The sequence below is a fragment of the Cupressus sempervirens genome, chromosome 4, assembly GCF_028749045.1.
Source record: "Cupressus sempervirens isolate cs-2001-9-10 chromosome 4, ASM2874904v1, whole genome shotgun sequence".
NCBI lineage: Eukaryota > Viridiplantae > Streptophyta > Pinopsida > Cupressales > Cupressaceae > Cupressus > Cupressus sempervirens.
In genome coordinates this window covers 543,143,601-543,150,309 of record NC_143121.1, presented here as the reverse complement: position 1 = coordinate 543,150,309, position 6,709 = coordinate 543,143,601, and positions in this window count along the sequence as shown.

The window sequence follows — 6,709 nt, the reverse complement described above, 5'->3', positions numbered from 1 at the left end:
GAAGAGGATGCTTTGCTCCTTTCTTTAGAAAGTTTTGATGATTCATGGGTTTTAGATTATGGTGCTTCATGTCATGCTACATCCCATAGAGTTTATTTTAATTATTATGTCTAAGGCGATTTTGGGCTTTTTTATTTAGGGGATAATGAACCTTGTCAAATTGTTGGAAAGGGAAAAGTTAAGGTTAAGTTGCTAAATGGAAATCATTGGCTTCTACATGAGATAAGGCATGTTCCAAGGTTGAGTAGGAATTTTAATTTAGTAGGGCCACTTGGTGATGAGGGTTGTGCGGTTAATTCTAATTATAATAATTGTAAGTTTTCAAAATATTCCATTGTAGTAGCAAAATATGTGAAAGTAGGCACCTTATATCTTTTTGTAGGTCATACTATTCCTTCTACTTTGATTATTTCAGAGAAAAATGCATGTTCAATAATCATTGTTGCAGTTGAGCAAGGAGAACAAACAAATGATGTAGATTATGATATAGCACTATGGAACCACAGACTTGGGCACATGAGTGAGAAAGGTATGAAATTACTTCATTCAAAAAAAAATTTAACAGGTCTAAAATGTGTTAATATGGATTTATGTGAAAGTTGTGTGTATGGAAAACAAAAGAGAGTGAGTTTTGTGAAGAGTGGGAAGGAAAATAAAAAATGAGAAATTAGAGATTGTGCATACAGATGTATGGGGACTAGCTCAAGTATCTTCCCTTGCTGGCCCTCATTATTATGTTACATTTATTGATGATACAACTAGAAAAGTCTTGGTTTATTTCCTTAGATAGAAATCTCATATTTTTCAAAATTTTAAGAAATATAAATTCTTGGTTGAGAATGAGACTGGTAAAAAGCTAAAATATCTTAGATCTGATAATGGTGGTGTGTATTGCAGTCATGGATTTGAAGATTATTTCTCTACAAATGGTATTTGTAGACAAAAAACTATTCCAAGGACTCCACAGGAAAATGAAGTGTCTGAATGCATGAGCAAGACAATAATAGAGTGTACAAGGATCATGAGGTTACATGTTGGGTTTACCTTAAACATGTGGGTGAAGGCTATCAATATTGTTGTATATTTGATTAATAGAGGTCCCTCTTCTTCGTTGGGTTGTGGTATTCCAAAGGAAGCATGGACTGGTAAGAAGGTGAGTTATTCTTTTCTGAAAATATTTGGTTGTGAAGAATTTGCACATATAGATTCTAAAAATAAAACCAACCTAGAAGCTAAGTCAAAGAAATGTGTATTTTTTGGATATTGTATTGATGAATTTGGTTATAGGCTTTGGGATTTTGAAATTTGTAAAATTGTAAGAATCAGGGATGTCATATTCAATGAGAAAGTCTTGTACAAAGATCTATTGCAACAACATGAGAATAAAGAAAATGATTATGTAGTGTTGGATGATACTCCAAAAGATGATGTTCAAGCATTTCATCATGATATAAAACAAAAAATACCATAGACCTTAGTGAATGTTAGATGGTCAACAAGGCTAACTAGACCTCTAGAAAGATTTTCTCCTTATTTTTATTCTATTTTACTTACTGATGTTGGTGAACCTAAATGTTATGATGAAGTTGTGTAAGTGGATACAAAGATTCAATAAAGTCTGCAATGAAAGAAAAAATGGACTCTTTGCTGAAAAATAAGACATGGGATTTATGCAAGTTGCCTGCTAGTAAAAGGGCTTTACATAATGAATGGGTTTATAGGTTGAAAGAAGAGGATAGAGGTTAGAAAAAATTTAAATCTAGGTTAGTTGTAAAAGGATTTGCACAGAAAATGGGCATTAATTTTGATGAGATATTTTCTCTTGTTGTTAAAATGACTTCTATTCATACTGTTTTAAGTATTGTGGCTACTGAAGATTTGCATTTGAAGCAGCTTGATGTTAAAATAACCTTTCTTCATGATAATTTGGAAAAAGAGATATATGTGGCACAATCATAGGGATTTGAGGTTCAAGGTAAGGATAATCTAGTGTACAGATTATAGAAAATTTTATATGGCTTGAAGCAAGCACCTTGGCAATGATATCTAAAATTTGGTAGTTTTGTGCATGAGTATGGATATAGTAGGTGTCACTCAAATCATTGTGTTTACTTTAAGAGGTTAGATGATGAAAACTACATTATTTTATGTTTATATGTTGATGATATGCTTGTAGCTAGGTCTAACATGGATTAAATTAAGGGATTAAAAGAATAGTTAGCAGATTCATTTTCTATGAAGGATTTAGGAACAACAAAGAAAATCCTTGGTATGAAAGTTTGGAGGGATAGGAAAAATAGAAAATTGACATTATATCAAGCTGACTGTATTGCAAAGGTGTTGCAACATTTCCCTATGGAGAATGGTAAAGCTGTCAGTACACCTTCACCTAGTCATTTGAAATTGACTAAGAAGATGTGTCCAAAGACACAAGAAGAGGAGGTTAATATGTCCAAGTTACCTTATGCTTTAGCTATAGGAAGCTTGATGTATGCTATGGTATGCACAAGGCCAGATATTGCACATGTAGCGGGAGTCATTAACAGGTATATAAGTCATCTAGGAATTGAGCATTTGAATGTTGTTAAATGGATTCTTAGATATTTGAAAGTGATGCAAGGAAGCTTATTAAACCTTTTCAAGAACTCCCAAATCCACCATAGAGTTCAATGATAAACTCAATTCCTTCAACATGATAGAGGCATTAACACATATGAAATAAACTCTATTCTAGTCATAAAAATATAGTCATAAACAATCATCAATAACTCCTCAAATATTGAAAATTATGCCTATCCCACTGCTCATATTGTAGAATGGGTAATTATATATTGTTTCTCAAATTTATAGAAATATCCAATGGTTTAATAAAAGTTAATAATGTTTTCCCAAAATTGGTCACTGTGAATCAGAGTTTAGGGCAGCTACAAACAGTTTTCACCAAAACTTTGATAACTTCCTCAATAGTGCATGAAATCATCTGAACCTAAAAGAAATGGAAATATTATTCAATTTAATATACTAAAATTATAGAAATACACTTGTTTCTAGGTTTTAACTGACCATACAAGAGGAAAAACTTTCAAGACAACAAAATAATAGATTTAAACTATGAAAGTATGATACCAAAATCATTCCAATATTTCTCCAACTTTACATCATGCCTATGAAAGACCATTATAAGATTTTAATATCCTTTAAAACTTCATGTGGAAGTTATAACTGCTTAAAATCCTCTTATGAGCATCCAACTTCCAATTTTGTGCTTTCACAACTTTTGAAGAGTTGCATTTCACAAATTCTACAATATTTGACTCAAATGACTTTAAAACTTTACAAGAACATTCCAAACATATTAAAATGGAATAAAAATGACCTTTATCACCATTTTACCGCTCCATGTTTATTTTATACAAATTTTATCAAATAACCAATTCAAGACCATAATAAGAGAAAATTAAATACTTTGTTGGTGTCCCTGCACTAAAGAGGAACACCTAGTAAGTCTTTGCATTTTGGGGGCTCTACTACTAATTTATAGGGATATTTTGACTTAGATTTGGTAGGGGATATTGATACCAAGTGGATTACTATAGGTTATGTATCTACTGTTGGTGAGGCAACAATGAGTTGGGTTTCTCAATTATAGAAGGTTAATGTTTTATCCACTATATAGGCATAGTATGTTGCTGCTACAAAGGAAGCCAAGGAGATGATATGGCTTTAGTTCTTCATGGAAGGATTGGGACACCCATAGAGGGATAATTATTTTTTCACATATAGCCAAAGTACCATTCATCTTGTGAAGAATTCTTTTCTACCTTCAAAGACAAAACACATACAGTTGTGGTACTATTTCATTCAGTCTGTTTTGGATGGTAGACAATTAAAGTTGGAGAAGATACATATAGATGATAATCCAATAGATATGTTTACCAAGGTAGTAACAAGGGAGAAGTTGAACTCTTCAACTTCGACTAGTCTTCTAGACTAAACAAAATAAAAGAACAACAACATCCACAATGGCTTGATATTCTAGTGGGAGCTATAGGTTTAGCAGTACTATGATCAATCTCTAAGTGGAAGATTATTGGTGTGGAGTCTAATCAGTCTCCAAGTTGGAGATTATTGTGATGTTGAGCCTAATCAAAATTAGAGGCTTATTTATAGTGGTTTCTCTATAGATTATTTCTAGGGGGGTTTGGGGACAGTCTCCCCAAGATGGGGTCAAGGGGCAGTGCCCCTACGGGGTCTTGGGGCAGTGTCCTAGGTGTGCTCCCTATCACAGTACAAGGTGGGGTCAAGGGGATGTTGATAATTGGCTATATGTAGAGATGCAATTTTTGTCATTAATGGTAACACATCATGTACATACTTACAAAAAACCTTGAAAATAAAGATACTTAGCTTTTGGTACTCAAAAAATTGTCAAAGTATGAAATTGGTTTATAGTAGTACATCATTTTATATATAAAATGTTTTGTTGTCAAATTATGACTAGCAAAGATAGATGGAGATAGTATACATGTTGATGATGATGTGTATAACCTTGGACATCAGTACAAGCAATATGGAAAAGATATATTCATGGTTTACTAGTGAAATCGAATAGTGGAATTAAAGGTAAAGGAATTATTTTTTTTACAAAATAATTACTTAACCAATTAGAGATGACATCCTTGATGTTTACTCTAAGTTGGAAAAGCATTTTGCAGTCTTATCCAACCTAGAAACAATTTTTAAAAAGGCATGATATTTATAGAAAGGATATCTTGTGAGATTAAGTGTGAGTTTTAATATGAAAAGTGATATGCAAAATTTTTGTGAAGTGATGTATGCGAAGCTTTTGAGAACCTAATTTTGTGATCCAAGATCGAGCTGAGGTCAGAGATCAACCTAGAAGAAGTTATAGCATCTATACATATCTATTTGAGGGACTCAAAGTTTAGTTACTTGTTTGGATAGTGAGCTCTTCTTGCATCCATTGTACTACAACTCCTAACAGGGTTGGAATCTCCTAATAGGGATTCAATGTCTCCTAACAGGGACTCTATTTACTAAATTTTCTCATTGACTCCTAATAGGGTCCATCCTCTAATAAGGAGCATATATATTAGTATATCATCTAGTGGGTATCATCCCCACTAGATTTTTCCCTTGGCCAAGGTTTCCCCAGTTAACAAAATATGGTGTTATGAGTTCTCTTTATGCATGGTTATTATTATTGTTCTACATTAGTTGTTTACTTTCTTATGCATGGTTCAAAGTAATTAGTAATATCCAATTGGTGACAAAATTTTGTAGAATGCTAATTCAAAACCCCCCTGCCCCCTTCTTAGTATTTTGTATTTCTAAAAATTGGTATCAGAGCATAGTTACTCAAAAGAGGCTTAATGGCTTGAGTAAGATCCCTATGGATATGGAATAGTTGATGAAGAACCTTGAAGAGGCACTTGAACAAATTGATCTCTTTACTGAAGAAAGAGATAAGCTAAAAGATAGATATGAAGACTCCAAAGTATACATTGGACAATTGAAGGACAAGATTAAACATCTCAAATCCAAGCCTGAATCTACTGAATCTAAAACTGGTGATGATGAATATTCAAAACTGAACATAGAATACAAGATCTTGAAACATGAATTGAAGATTACCAATCTAAAGTTGAGTTTAAAGAATGATCCTAGCAAAATTGAATCTAATTTGAAGACTAAAAATTCAGATCTTAGAGCAAGTATAGTGAAGAAGACATTTGAATTTGAAACATTAAAAGAAGATCATGAAGAACTTCATAAGTAAAACACTATTGTGAAAGGTGAACTAACTCAGTACAAGCAACAACTTGAAAAACTTTATACTAGAAAAGGGAAGCTTGATGAATTAATGTCAATACAAAGACCTATCTATGATAAGACTAGTCTTGGTTATCTATTTAACATGTTTACAAAGAAACCTGAAAGCATAACAGATCTAAAAGAGAAAGATAAATCTGATGATAAGATTGAATCTAGTCAATCTTTTGATAAATCTAAAGAAGTTGGACAAGAGAAGGAAATTGAGAAATTGGATGAACCTAAGCAAGTGGAATCTCCTAAGGAAACCAGGTATGAATTTAGAGATAATTTTTTTTCATGTAATGAAATAGGTTATATTAAAAGAAATTGTATAAATAAATCATTTAATCATGTTACAAAATTTTTCTATCATAATTCTCATGATATTGGTCATAATGCAATTGATTATAAGAAACCTAAATATGATAGTGATAGAAGAAATAGTAGAATGTCTGGAAACACTAACCCTACATATAGAAGAAGATCTAATCAAATGACATCAAGAGAAAGTATCCCTTATGAAGAAAGAAAGAAAATCATGTGTTATAAGTGTAACAACTTTGGACACATAGCCCAGAATTTTCAAGCACCTATTGATTAGCATAATCCTAGAAGTAGAACTCGAGTATGTTAGTTATGCAACAACTTTAGACATAAAAAAAGTATTGCAAAATGGATAGAGGCTTTGGAAATAGAAGTAACAATGGAAGAAACTTTGGAAATGACAGAAAGAATGATGAAAGTAACTTTGAAACTAAGAGAGATAATGAAGATCAAAATAATATAGTCAATGAAATTTGAGAAGAACTTAATGAGGCATTTGTAAAGGGATTAGATATTTCAGACGAAAAGTTAGATGATGTTGAGGCAGCAA